The sequence below is a fragment of the Cygnus atratus genome, chromosome Z (assembly GCF_013377495.2).
Source record: "Cygnus atratus isolate AKBS03 ecotype Queensland, Australia chromosome Z, CAtr_DNAZoo_HiC_assembly, whole genome shotgun sequence".
Lineage (NCBI taxonomy): Eukaryota > Metazoa > Chordata > Aves > Anseriformes > Anatidae > Cygnus > Cygnus atratus.
In genome coordinates, this window is record NC_066396.1 from 9,776,070 (window position 1) to 9,788,961 (window position 12,892).

Consider the following 12,892-nt stretch of genomic DNA (forward strand, 5'->3'; position numbering starts at 1 on the left):
CTTGTGTGCACTTCCCAGGTGACCCTGTGGGACCGTGACACAGGTTGGGGTGTCACCAGGGTGTCCCATGCCAGAGGGGGAGCCTCTGGGAGCAGCCAGCACTGAGGCAGAAAAATTGCCCTGTGCAGGCACACAGGAGAGCTTCCTTCCCATCATTGCTCAGCCCCGGGAGAGCATCCAGGGCACTGGCATCCGTGCCAGGCTGGTTTTTTTTTCCAGAAGGGCTCATTTTTCTGTGGAAAGCAGCTATGCTGCTCCATCCCTTTCTCATCTGACTTGCTGTTGGCCATGTTGGGTTGTTTTTCAGTGAGAGGCACATGAAAGACCCATGGGAGGTTCCCATCCAACCCCACCATCGCAGCCCTCTTCTTCCCAGCTCCTCGCTTCCATGACTTGCTCACAAGTCTGCTTCTCTCTACCCTGCTTGCCCCCAAACCCTCCTCACTGCACGCACCCCTTGCAGACCTCTCCCTTCCCTCTCCACTGCTTGCAACTAGTTTTTAAATGCATCGAGCCCTTTCCTAGTGTTTTGCAAAGTTTGGACTGCCTGCCTTTTCCCTCGGTGTCCCAAAACAGCTGCTGAATGAAAGGCAATCATGTTCTGATATTCAATACCATAAGCAGGAGTGATTTGAAAATGTGTTGATTCCTTAGACTGTGGGAAAAAGACCTGTACTGCTGGCAAAACTGGGCTGAAAAGTAATGTGGGTTTTTTCAGGGTGTTTTTTTTTCCTTTTTTGATGGGTTCATAGAAAAGCAACTCATATTTCTTCATTGCTTTGAATTTTCCCTGGAGGCTTCCAGGGGGCTGAAGCCTTGCATTTATACACACTTGTTTGCAGAGCAGGCAAAATGCAGCGGATTCGCACAAAAGCCTTGGATTTGGCAGTATCGGAAAAAGAGGATCTGCCTAATGCCCCGAAGCAGTGTTGTTATAGCCCACAGATGCCAGACATCCCAAGGGGAACCTGATACCGAAATTAGCTGAGCTCACAGCCACATCGGTGGAGAGGGGCGAAGGGGCTGTCCAGCGGCTCAGCCGTGCTGCCAGCCCCTGCTCAGACACAGATGTTTGCTGTCACACTGCGGTCTGCTGCCAGAGGTGGAATAGGGCGGCACTGGGGCTTCCCGTGGCTTACAGGCATCTTCCAGGGAAATGGGCCAGCAGTAAGGCTCGACCCTCCCCGACGAGGACCGGTGAGATGCCGACACCCGGCTTCGTCTGGATTCCATGCTGCTGGCTCTGCGTGGGCTTTCTGCCGTCCTCCCACTTGCTCGGCAGCCTCAGGTCCTCTGAAGCTTGCGTGTTTGAGATATGTGTAATATTAGTCCCCATAAATCACATCAAACCTATGGCTTCCAGTGCTGCTGGCTTGGGTCCTGGCAGACTAGCTCACTGTCACTCAGACGCGGGACGTCTAGGTTAGCTTAATGAGGAAGCCAGACTAAGATGAAATAATTAATGCAGCTGTAGAGTGGAGATGTAGGAGTCTTTGGGGGATAAGGGAGCTGGCCCAAACCTTCCTCCCCAGCCGGAGTGCGCCAGGTCTTTGTGGAGGCTGGGAAATAATCCACTTCCACCGGGTACCCAGGGCATGTCTGCACCCGCCCTGCCCGGGATGCTGCAGGGAGCACCCGGGGGCACCAGGGGCTGGACAGATGCAGGGGAAGCAGCCAGGCTGTGGCTGCTAGCTGGGGGCACGGGTGTGCAAATGGCACCCTCTGGCTTGCACGAGCCAAGTTAAAGCTGGTTTATTTAGTAAACACGTTCCGGGATAAAGCTTTTGATTTATAGGCGCCCCAATAGCGCTCCAAGGAGGACTTGCACAACTTTAACTGCATTTTCTCAGCATCACACCAGCCCAATAAAAGAGAGTTCATATGCACTGCACAAATTCTCACTTCCAATATAAAAAAGGTTTTATGAGACTGGAAGTCTCGTCGGCTCTGCGGGGCCGGGTGTATTGGCGGATACTCCGCATGACAGACCCTCTATTCCTCTTCGAGTTGTCAGCCTTCAGTAGCATTTACAGCTATTTAGCTATCAAATTTTATGTGCGGCTCTGAGAGAAATGTGTCTTTTAAATACTGCTCTGTCTCATAAACAGCAGTCTGTTAAACCATGTCAATCGTACAAGTGTTTCACGAAGCCCTCCGATGCAATCGCACACCACTCCGGTCATTACCTGAGCAGCAAAGTGCAGAACAACGCACCCAGATCAATTCTCCAAGCTGGTCTTCTCAACTGGGGATCAGCTTCCTGAGTGAAAGCTGGCCTAAATTTGGGTCCTGGCTTATCCCAACGTGAATCTCCTTCCCATGGGCGTCCTGGAGCATTCTCTGCTCCATAAAGCCCTGCTCGGTGCCTGGCTGGCACGGGAGCAAAGAGCGTGCTTGCTGACAGAAGGCACCACCCTGTGATTTACTGTCTGTGCTACAGTTGCATCTAGAGGCCACTAGCGAGATCACATCCCCGGTTTTTCAGCCCCGGGGCTTTGAAGCTCAGGGTCCCCTCCCGTGACATGCCCTGCCTTCGGTACCTGGTGGGCTCCGCTCAGTGCTGTGCCCATCAGCGATGCTGGGGACTGGTGTGCACCAATTTGCATCTTTTAATGCAATTTATTTGGTGACCCAAGCTGAGCCTGTTAGCACTGGGCGAGGAACAGAAGCTCACTCCCCCCCTCTCCACCTCAGTCTCCCTCTTTGCTGATGGTGCAGTGGCGCCAGCTCTGCTTTGGATATAATTTACAGACTCTGAGCAGAGTTTCGGAGCTGAGCCAGGCTTGAGTTTTCAGCCTTTTTTATCGCTTACCCATTTTTTATTACGATTACTATTATTTTGGTGCAAAGCAGTAATGTCGTGTGTGTTTTCAAGCCTGTGCCCGCTTGAAAGGCACAAGTTGTGCAGGAGGAGCAGAGAGCCCTGGCTGCAGGCACCTGCACCCAGCGGCACGGGGTAATGAGCGCTCGGATGGCTAATTGCTGCCGCGCGCCGCACGCTGGGAGGTTCGCTCTCCCATCGCTGCCGTTTCCGCATGCAATGAGCCGGGGGGCCGGGGAGGAAGAAATATACGTGCGTGTGCAGCATGGTTATTTTCAAGTATGAAATTGCACCTGCAAAAATAGAAGCCAGGAAGGGACTGGCGAGCAGCTCTGGGCTGGGAGGCGCGATGCGTGCGGAGCAGGGGATGGGGACGGTGTCTCCGAATTTCTTTCCCATGCTCGCGCCGGCTGATAGTTTCAGCGGACGTTACTTTTCCTCCCCCTTGCATTTCAATTAATCATCTGCTTGTCAGCGCGCTTCCCCCCACCTCCCCACCCCTGCCAAGTCTCTCCGAGCAGCGCGCACGCACGCACGCAAGCACCCATGCACGCAGCGTGCGTGCTGACGAGCCTGGCCGCTCATTTATCACTTACGGGTGTCGGGCGAGCCTTTCCCCACAGGAGGAGGTTTGGAAGTGGGGAAGACGGCCGTCCTTGTGGGGTCAGGGCTGTGCCCTGCTGTGGTGCAGCACCGTGGTCTCCATCCAAGGTGGGGTTCGGAGAGCCGGTCGGGTTTATTCAAACTGACCTTGCTGGGTTGTTGGAAAGAAGCACGTGTTTGAAAGGAGCACAGAGCTGAGCTGTCCCACTCCCAGAATTCATGGGAGACCTTTTTATGTTTCATTTTTCCTGGCGATGGTGTGTCCCCATAACCATCCAGGCTAGGGGTGACCTTGGGAGGTCTCCAGCCCAGCCTCTTGCCACAGCCAGGGTGAATACTGATTTCAGACCGGTTTGCTTTGCCTGCCTGGGTCTTGAAAACCTCCAAGGCTGGAGATCCCACAACCTCTTCCAGATCCCACAATAGTGTGTGACTGTCCCCATGGGGAAACATCTTCCTTATGGCAAGCCTGAACCCCTCTTGTTACAGTTCCTGCCTGTTGCCTCTCACCTTCCCACCATGCAGCGCTGGAAGGGGTCTGTCTCCATCATCTCCATAACTTCCCCATGGGCACTGGCAGCCTGCTGTTAGGTCCTCCAAAATCTATACCTTCTCCAGGCTGGCCAAGCCCTGTTTCTCAACCTTTCCTCATCCCCATGTGCCGTGTGTCTGCTGTGATGGCCCTTTGCTGGAAATCACCAATGTCCATCTTGTAGCAGAGCCCACAAAACAATAGCAATGTTCCAGATGTGCTTTAAGGGTTTTTGTTTGTTTGTTTGTTTTCCTGGAATATTTTTCTTCCTAGTGAGATCTAGTTGACCCTGCCTAGGAAATTACCTGGCACCAAAATTCCTCTCAGGCTGGGAAAGATTGCAAAAAACACAACAAAATTGATAATGAGTGTGTGTGTGCATGTGTGAGTACAGTGCTATTTGGGAATGAACAACTCATTGTGAAATTTTGTTTGGAAAGTTCAGTATTTTTTTAATGACTCCTTTTCACGTGTGTGCTTAAGAGCTAGGGTTTGATGGGCCCCTCCATCCAGGTAGGGTGGGAACAGGCATGGCAATGAGAAAGGAACAAAACCATGGCAGAAATGTGTTTTCCCCTTGTTTGCTGCCCATCTGTGGCATTGCCCTCCGGCAGTGGAAGCGAGCGCAGCAGGCTGATGGGTGTGAGTGGACCAGCCTCTGGCTCACCTTTCCCTTTTTTTCTGCCGTTGAGGAATGGTTGGGGACTGAAGGTGAAATGCAGTGCTTTCCTCTTCCAAAACAGAGAAGGGAAAGGAAGGAGCCCCTCTCGCATGCTGCACCGGCGAACCCTCGTCATCCTGTAACAGGAGGCCAGCGCACATGAATATTCCTGTGTAATATGCGCGAGTGATGAGCCCCATATGCAGGCCTTGGGAGAAATTAAATATTTTCTATGGCGTTTTCCAAGGAGCCTTTCTATCAAAGTGCTCGGTCGGGAGCCAAAACGCCACGGCTTTTGCAGCCCCAGCTGGTTGACACTTTTTTTTTATATTATTATTATTATTTCAGTTTTAAACGCTGATGAATATTTTCTAATTAAAAAGCAAACCCTACCCAGGCGGATCGCGTCGAGCCAGAGTTTTGGAAAGGGGCTGGCGGCCACCGGGGACTCTCGGTTGTGGGGTTGGGTTTTATTTTTTTGCAGTGGAAGGCTCTGGAGCCTGCAGGAAGGGTCCGGAGATAAAGCGCACACATGGTCTGCATCTGGCCGGCCACGAAGCTGCTGGAAGCGCGGTGCAGGTAGGGGACGGCCCCCGGGGCCGGATGCGGTGGCGGGGCCGCTGAGGGGATAGGGTCACCGGAGGGAGAGGGCTGAATCAGGCCGCGTCCCCTCCGCCTCACACTGGGGCTTTGCCTTTTTCTTCCTCCTGGGGAGAGGCGGTGAGAGCTGCGCCCCGGTCATTTGTGTTGTGATGGATGCAGAGGACTTGGCTCTTGGATGAAGACTCCTGAAAGAGCTCTCGGTTAGGAGGGATGAGGTCCTGCGGGCCCCGTGCCATGTCAGGGGGATGTGTAACGTGCTCTCCTTGCACATCCTCTCTTTACAAGGTCTCCCAGTTCCTCCCCCCTGCTCCCCATACGTGCTCTCCTCCAGAGCTCAAGCTCTGCGTTACACAGTGCGTGGGGCAGGCGGCTTGATGTGCTCTTGTTAGAAAAGTGGCTCTGGTTTTCTCATGGTTAACATAGTCTCAGACCTGGGCTGACACGTTTTGCCATTGAGTTTGAGGCTCGTAAGCATAGGTGCAAGTCTTATTTTGGGGGGCATAATCTCAGACAGACCCTTGGACAGCCTCCAGACACCGCGTGCAGATCACTGGCTCCTTTTCACCTAGGGACCGATTTCCTTGGGAAAGCTGGAGGTGGCTGAACATTGGCTCCTCAAATCCCCTCCACACAGAGATAGGAGAGGAGGGCTGGCAGAGAGGAGCAGGGTTTGCAGAGCACGAGGCAGGTGCGGAAGGAAAAAGCTGCTGAGATCTCACTAAGTGGGACATCTCCCAGCTGGGTTGTTCTTTCTCTCAGATAACCTGGTTGACTTCAGACCGTCTTCTGCTTGCTGCAGCCTGTGTTGGTAGGTAGGAAGGTAGTACGGATACTGTACCCCATAAACCATGAGGAAGAAATAAAGGACGTGCCCAATTTGGCATCACTTGGGGAATAAATCTGTTCCTGGGCTTGGTACCAGTGTTTGCATCTTCCCTCCCTTGCAGGGCTGGAAACAAATTTGATTTTAACCGTATTTCCCCCGTATTGAGTATTTATTTAATTGCTGGCTTCCAGTTGCAAAATCTTCCTCGGAGCATACATCTTGTTCTCTCTTTCCTTTTTGGCTGCGGACCCAGAAAGAGGCTGAGAGCTGAGGCTGTCGCCCAAGCATGGGCTGGTGCCCAGGCTCAGCTGGCAGCGGCTGGTTTTGGGATCGCCAAAGTTCATCACCTCTACCCAGGGCCATGCTCAGAAGGGACCCTCACTTCCAAAGTGGCATTTACCAGTGCTGAGGGACGTTTCCTATCAGGGTGTGCTAGCTGAGGTCCTGGAGGACATGCACTTCCAGGCTGCTCCTTGCTGCCCCATCGTCTCTGAGCTTGCCATGCTGCCCAGGCATGCGTTTCGGTGCGCGACCACCCCGTCCCCCCTCCTCACCCCCTTGGGAACGGCTTCCCTGATGTCAAACAGCTAATACCCCCTAACAAACATGCTAACTTAAGAGCTGTTAAAGCCAGGGGCCAGCGTGAGGTCACAGTCCACACAAACAGATGGTGTTTTGTCCTTGGTAATTAAATTTTTCTGTAGTTTTGGGTGAGGGACTTTGGAGCCTTTTATTTTGGCGCAGCTGCCTCGGGCCAGCCCTGCTTCATCCTCCTCATCCTCTGCTTGCTCCCAGCAAACGCTGCTGGTGCGGCTGCAGCAGGACCCCAGGGTGAGGGTCTGGGGGGGCTCAGAGGTACCTGTGGGGGTGCAGTGTCAGGACCCCCCCTAAAGACATGTTGGAAGCCAGGTGAGCTGCATCAGCCCCCGGCCTTTTTGGCATCACCAGCTGGGGGGAGCTCCAGCATGTGCCCCCCTGCAGCTGCATGCAGCGATGCTGGGGGGCAGTGGGGGGGGCTCCACAGGGCCAGATCCTGCTGGAAACCCTGCTGGCATTGCAAGCAAGGCAGCTGCTGGAGCATGGCGAGGTGGGGACACTTGGGGATTTGAAGAAAAGGGGTTGGTTCCTTCCCTGTGATCTCCCAGGAGGGTGTTAGTGGGGAGGGGGGGCAGGCATGTTACTCCAGTCCCCGTGCTGTCCCTGGGTTTGGCTCTGTGGCACATCCCTCTGTCTGTCAAAGGTGCTGCTGGCATCGCCGACCCGATGTAGGTACAGATAATTCCCCCCTGTGCTGCCACTCTTCTCGCCCTCAGGGCACCTCAGAGCAGCCCCGTGCCTCAGTTTCTCCCTGCTCACTGCTTCGTTTGCCTGCTCCAAAAACTGGGGGCTGTTGTGGCATTTGGGGACAGCCCCCAGGAGACATGTGAGGCCAACGGGATGAAGAAACTGCAGCAGGTGCCAGACAAATGTCCCCAAGTCGCATCTGCCTGGGGTGGCCTCTGTCCCCACTATGGCTTGTGGCCTGTGAGCCCCTCGCTGTGGACGATGCCGGGGTTCACCTGTCAGCAGGCCCCCAGCACCTCCCTGTGCCCTCCCCAAAATGGGGAAGGAGGTTGTTTGCACAGTATGGGTGGGCTGGGGTGTGGAGGAGATGGGGGGGTTGTGGTGCTGTTTGCTGTCCCCTGTGTGCCATTGTGCAGGCGATGGGTGCATGCAGCAGCCGCTCTGCCCCGTGCCACGACCAGCTGATGGAGGAGATCTGGAAGGCAAACTTCGTCCATCCTCCTGCTGTCTTCTCTCCAAGGCTGCGGCTGTGCTGGGATTTTGGCCAGCAGCACCACCACATCCCCATCACAAATCAAATTCACGCCTGCCATCGCAGCGGGAGCACAGAAATGACTGAGGAGCCTTTCCCAGGGGTACCAGAGCCATGTATCCTGCAGCTCCCGAGCCCTGTTGTGCACCAGGCATGGGACAGCCTGATCCACCTGCACTAAGAAAGCAAACACAGGAGCAACTGGGACTCTTTGAAGCTCTGCTTTTCCACGCAGGACCATGCCAGAGCAAGGATGCGAGGACTTTTTGATGCAAAATGTTAGCGCTTCATTCTGGGCATCCCCCTCCTTCCTTAATTTTGCTTTTCCCCTTCCTCTCTGCTTTGCTTAGGACAGCGTGACTATGGTACAGGCTGGACTTTAACGCTCTGATGTCTTCCTCTGCCCAGGAGCTTTTTAAGGTGTGTTTGGGAGTTCATAAATCAGCCTGGCCACAGACTGTCCTCAGGGCAAAAAGCAGGGCTTTGAACAAAATGATGGGCAAAATTGAAGAGCGATGCTGCCCTACAAGCAAAAATAAGAAATGGTGCAAGTGTTTGCCTGGAAATCACAAACTGAACCCAGAGTACAACAGCAGGGCCTTTCTGAAAAATTTGGAGCTTTTTGCTTGATGGGGCAATTATTTTTTTTTTCCCATCATGAATTTTCTGTTTCTTTGACCGAAGACTGGAAGTCATAGCGCTAAATTTCAGTGCAACACCAAGAGCTCATTCTTGCTGCAGTCATAGCCTGGAGAAGTGACATGTGCAGAACCTGCCCCAAAATTCATTGATCTTGGGTGATTTCTCCAGCTTCTACGCAGAGGAACTGGGAAATACTAGAACTGCCAGCATAGCCCGTCACTGATGTGAGGTTGTAATGGGTTTACATGGCAAGGTTTTGGTAGCAGGGGGGGCATAGGGGTAGCTTATGTGAGAAGCATCTACAGAAATAAAACAAAACCCTAGAACCCACTCTAACAGAGGCTCCAGAAAAACATCTGTGGCACTTCTTTAATGGAAGCAGACATCTGATTGATTCCTGCGATGTCTCCCTGCGGGGAGCCAGGAAACGCTCAGCATGGAGGAAAGTTAGGTAAAAAGGGGGAGAACGCAGAACAGCGGCAAAAACTTCATTTGCTGTTGTTTCCTCCATCTCAGAGGCTGCCTGAGCCTATTGGGAATGAAGGACTGGGGCTCGCGTATGGCTGCTCACCTGAGCTTCCTTGCACTGGGGCTGGTGAAGAAGGGGCTTGGGGGCAGTGTTTCTCTGCAACCCATACCTGTGAGGATTCAGCCTCCTCCCTCCCTCCCTCCCTCCCTCTCTCCCGTGCTTTCTCCCACTTGCGAAGACGTGCATCGCTTATTAGTATGACGAGCTTTGTGTTGCCTTTTATCACCGCTGGAACAGATGGCTGGGCTTGGACCGCTGCCCTCTGCTTGCAGATAGGCTGCTCTGCGCGGTGGCGGCGGCGAGGACAGGTACAAGCTGCAGGAAACATCCCCCTGAGCAGGAAGAGGGGACAGACGGTGGCAGGCAGCTGCCCGTGCACAAGGCTGGGACGATGGCTGTGGATCCAGGGGCTGTTTGTAGGCAGGGTTGCTGGAGGTGATCCCAGGGACGTGTTTGTGTGATGCTCGGGGAGCGAGGATGAGCCTGGCAGGGAGCCACGCTGCAAGCACGATCCCCCGCAGGACGGGGTGTGGGCTGCAGTGTCTTGATGCCTTAGGGCTCACTTTGTCATTTTGCAGGGGCTGTTTTAAGGGGAGAGACACTCACCTTGTTCCTGGAGGTGAAATCCCCCTCCAGATGCAGGGCAATGACTGAGATTGGTCTCCCTGGAGGTCTCGGGTCCCTGCCCATCACATGCCTGTGATCCACACAAGCCAGAAATTACCTGTCCTTGAAACCAGCTCATCAAGAGCAAGTTCCCTGGTGAATCTCAGGAGTTTCATGGGATGCTCACGCATCCCTGAATGCTCACATCTCCCTGTGGAACTGGCGAGCTCTGCAGGAAACCTCTTGGAAAGCTGCTCTGGCTTCAGCCCCCAGGAGAGCCTCCTTCTTCATCTTCATGGACGTGGTGGGAAGCTCTGGTAGCTGCCTTTCTCTTTGAGCCATCATAGCAAGGCTCCAAGCTTGAGAATGCACTGGTGGAAGCCTGTGGCTATATTGATGTGCATCAAACCGAAGCAGCTGGGATGTTTTTCGAAGGATTTCCCTTCACTTTCTGCCCGTCTCTCTCTCCTTCTGGAACGGGAAGAGGTGGAGGGAGGAAAGCCACTGTCTTCAAGAGCAGGGAGCGAATTAATTTCAGCTGGCCCCAGCAGTCCCTGTGCCACCTTTGTTCTGGGGGGCACCACCAGTCACCCTGTTGGTATCCGGGTCTTAAGTTAGATTTAAGAAGCCCTTTAAAGTGGCAGGACTGACCCTGCAGGTAAGGCTTTGTGAAGCACACATTAAGGAGATGACAATGCCTGTCTTTTCTCTCCTCTTAAGCTACAAAGTGAGGTTCAGTGCTGACGGGGCACTGCGAGGCCAGGTTTTAGGGCTGTTAACAAGCCCCTCGTGTAAGTTGTTGAGTAACAAGTTCTCTATTTTCCCTTGCCTTGCTGCCACGAGAGATGCAACCCCCGTGGGGACCAGGGCTGGGGACGTCTCATCTCCCTGTCCCAAGCGGCTCTCACGGGAGCTGGCGGCACCCCGGGTCCCCACCAGCTGCGGCTGGTGTCTGCAGAACGGGCTGTGGTGGTTTTACCAGACCCAGTCAGTACATGGGCTGCAGCGACGGCCGGCGCCTGCAGCACCGGCGCTGCGGAGAGCCCGTGGAAGGCTCTTGGCAAGGCTGCAGCGGAGCCGCAGGGGGAGGAAATGAGTTAATGGAGCTTTTTTTCTCTCCTGGATCACCACTTCAGAGCCGGGCCCTGTAACAGCAAAGCCGGGGGGAATTTCCCTACAGAAGGCTTTGTCGTGCAAATGTGAGGTTTTGAAACTAGGGTGGTTTGGTTTTTTTCGGTTTTTTTTTTTTTTTTTTTTTTTTTTTTTTTTGCACATCTCTGGCAGATGCGCTCAGGCTGGCTGAGTGGTTTTCAGCTGGGTGTACCAGCAAGTGTCCCCATGGTTTTGGGGATCATTTTAAGGGGGAGCTGGAAAGGATCTGTCCCTCTGCTTGTGCAGAAGAGGACCCTGGGGCTGTGCACCCTCCTTTCTGCCTTTTTACACAATCCCTTCGCTCTTGCTGCCAGCCCTAGGACTGCTCCCACCCCATCACACCACCCCAGTTAATGGCACATCACTGCGCCCTCAACCCTGCTTGCTGGGGTGGCCTCTGGACTTCACATGGCCACTTCTTGCTTATACAGAGCCTGGTCCAAGCCAGGGGAAGCACTGCTAGAAATGCGTTTGGTGTAGACTGAGAGCTGCCAGAGGGGGACCGTGCTCATGCCCACGTTGAATCAGCTTCTAAGAATGACCATCAGAGCTCTACTTTCCCCTCTCCTGCCAAGAAATGATTCACTACAGGGGCAAAAGCAAATATTGTCCAAACTGCTTTTCTGCAGAAGATTGAGTTCCCCACCGCTGGGCTTGCTGTGTAATAAATGCGGTTCCCCACCGTCACCTTTCATATGTTTCCTGCCAGAACAGGGACACAGCCTGGGGACCCACCTGTTTGAGCACGGCTGGGGCTCTGCTGCTCATTGTCCCATGCACCCACTTGCCAGGGTGCTGGCTTCTGTTAGAGAAACCATTAAATGAGCACACGCAGTAAATGGAAATTTGCATTAGAAGCATCTGCAGAAATTGTGGAGGTTTTGTTATGTGCTCGGGAAAAAAAAAAAAACAAAAATGGCTTTGGGCAAAACAGGCAAACAAAGCAAATACTGCATGGGAAATTGCGATTCAAGTGAGAAAAAAGTTGGTTTTCTGTCTAGATTTTTCACACTGAAATAACTCCGGTTCCTGCCTGGCTGCAGGGCTTGTCTCTGAGAAGAAATGAAGTTTTGCAGGGGGGAAGGCAGCCGAGCGGTGAGATCTCTGTGCCGGCACTGAGGGTCTGGGGGCTTCCAAACGACTTTGGCCATATCCCTGCTCTCTCTTTCCCCCCAGTAGCCAACCAGCATCACCCTCAGGTATCACCTCCCTGTGGTACCTGTCTCTGCATGGGTCTGGCCTCAGGTGAGGCTGCCAGGCACGAAGGCAGAGACAGCAGCAATTATTTTAATGACTGATAAGAGGAGGAGCAGCCAGGGAGGGAAGGTGGCTTTGGTCCCCGGGAGGACATGTAGGTACGAGATGGGGAGTGTAATGCTTGGGATCAAGTTGGCACTGAGGCTTAAGGCTACAACAAGCAGACCTCATGCTTCAGATAGCAGGGTGATTGCTTTGGGGGTGCATGGGGGGTCCCGTCCTGCAGGTGGCAGCCCCTGGGGACATCTCCAGTGGGATGGGGCCGCTGGGCTGGCAGCAGTGTCACACAGGGGAGCTGCGGCACGGTGGACGCAGGGGACACGTGGAGGATGCAGAGCAGGGAGCGTGCACGGCAAAGGAGGAGCAGGAGAGAAGCAGAGGGAATGATAACGATGTTGTAATTAGCACTTAGTGCGCCTCGCTTGGAGCTTTCCAAGGAAGGTCACCTTCATTATCTCTGCTTTACAGGTGGGGAAACTGAGGCATGGGCAGAGCGATTTGCTCAAGGTGACCAGGGAGGGCTGGGGCTGGGGCATCCGTGCTGTGGTGCCGCAGCCCTCATGCTGCAAACCCAGAACCACAAATCCAGCAGTGAGGCTACCGCAATGTCCCTGTCCCTTCTCTGGGCTCCCCATTGTTGGCACCCTAATCCTTCCCAGGATCCCTACCCCTGAGAGGCATTTGGGGCCAGGCTGGCCCAGTTGCACCCCAAAACCTGCTGGTGCTACCCCTGCCAGCCTCACTTGCCTTCCCCTCCTGCCCTGCAAAGGCTCTTGTCCTGCTGCGAACCCAGGGCCATCTGGCCTCCATGCAAGGGCCGTGTTAGGTAACGGGATATATTTTG

At 54.0% G+C, this 12,892-nt stretch overlaps 1 protein-coding gene across 1 annotated transcript in view; it reads left to right on the top strand.

Moving 5' to 3' along the window:
• Positions 1 to 12,892, top strand: part of CNTFR (ciliary neurotrophic factor receptor) — a 163,700-nt gene that overhangs the window by 74,504 nt on the left and 76,304 nt on the right. The gene's annotated exons all lie outside the window — the stretch shown is intronic.